The following is an 896-nucleotide window of genomic DNA, read 5'->3' as shown; positions in this document are numbered from 1 at the left end:
AAGAGTGGATTGTTGTCCTTTATTATTTTCTGGTAAACTAATACCATATTGTTGCAGGGGTCTCCAAATGTTGCTCTTCAACCAGACGGCTTCATTCGAGCAACTCACCCTACATACAAACACCCTCCCCCATACTGAACTGGATCTCGAAACCGCATCCTCCTGCGCATGCGCAGTCTGTGCTACAAAACCAACCACTAGCAGTTGAAGGGCTATGCAACGCAGAGTGGAGAAACACGGCGAGACAAAGCGGAAAACTGCGATGTGACACGCGGACCATCGAATTTGTACAGTTGAAAGTAAAACGAAAGTACAGAGATAGTTAACCCGAGCTGTTGTATCGCCTACGCAAGTCAAATCATCTTCTGGTTTTAACTTTCGAGACGTTGAGATTATAGATGGATATTAAGACGGGCTACAATTCAACCCGTCGTGGAGCTAGGGTATTATTTGAGTGTCGCTATCGTTCATTTTGTTACGCTTTCAAAATGGCGATTTTCTCCGCTCGTCCCCCTCCCTGCCCTTCCTGAATAGAATGAATGACATTGCCCTTGACCAATAGTACGCTTATTGTCCGGTTTCCTCGGCGCTGATTGGCTACAGATGACATAATCGGAATTCCATATGTGGGCGGGCTCTGAGCTGCGAGGGGAGAGCGGCGCACCCGGAGATCCGACCGTGTTTGTGGACGACAGTAGGGCGCCATTAACTCCAAATCTCATTAACCATTTGATTTAACGTTACTTGAATCTCAGCGGATCAGCGTTTTAGAAGAGCCCTTTCTCGGAGTTGGTTTATATACAAAATTAGTTCGTGTCGCGTCACAAAAATCGCGAGAAGATGGCGGCGTCGACACTCCTCGCAGCACTGCGCTGGGCGCGGCGGGTCACGGGCTC

Source organism: Sinocyclocheilus grahami, unplaced genomic scaffold (assembly GCF_001515645.1).
Source record: "Sinocyclocheilus grahami isolate Dianchi unplaced genomic scaffold, SAMN03320097.WGS_v1.1 scaffold9512.1, whole genome shotgun sequence".
NCBI lineage: Eukaryota > Metazoa > Chordata > Actinopteri > Cypriniformes > Cyprinidae > Sinocyclocheilus > Sinocyclocheilus grahami.
The sequence above is the reverse complement of the archived record's forward strand: the minus strand, read 5'-3'. Positions refer to the sequence as shown.